The sequence below is a fragment of the Uloborus diversus genome, chromosome 4 (genome assembly GCF_026930045.1).
Source record: "Uloborus diversus isolate 005 chromosome 4, Udiv.v.3.1, whole genome shotgun sequence".
Taxonomy (NCBI): Eukaryota; Metazoa; Arthropoda; class Arachnida; order Araneae; family Uloboridae; genus Uloborus; species Uloborus diversus.
Genome location: NC_072734.1, coordinates 178875563 through 178876162, shown reverse-complemented (window position 1 = coordinate 178876162; position 600 = coordinate 178875563).

Here is a 600-nt window from a genome sequence, read left to right as displayed (position 1 = left end):
TTTGTTTCTTTAATTGTTTTTCAATCTTTTGTCTCGCATAGATTGTTTTCTCTCTATTTGTTTCTTTTATGTCCTGCCCAATTCTATGTAGAGCCGTAGATTTCAGTAACTTTCTTAATTTAGAAATAGCAACTGCAATTAAATTTAAATTTAAATATTTAATCAAAAAAATTGGTGGCCTCTTTTGACTTGAAAATAATTTACAAAATTTAAGTTATATTTTCAAGACTACTGAGTACCTTTTTTCTTGATGGTCTTTCAATCTTTTGTCTCTCGTCGATTTTGTTTTCTCTAATTGTTTCTTTCATGTTATGTACAATTGAATGCAGAACCTTAGATTTCAGTATTTTTCTTAATATTTCTTAATTTAGAAATAGCAACTGCAATTAATTTTAAATTTAAATATTTGATTTAAGAAACTGGTGGCTTCTTTTAACTTAAAAATAATTTGCAAAATTTAAATCATGCAGGATGTTCCAAAATTATCTTTACAACTTCAAAAATTCATAACTTCGAACCTAAACAAGATATTTACATTCTGTCTTTTGCATGTATTACTGCAACTAATAAAGATTTTTTTCAATAGGCTGAACAGTTATA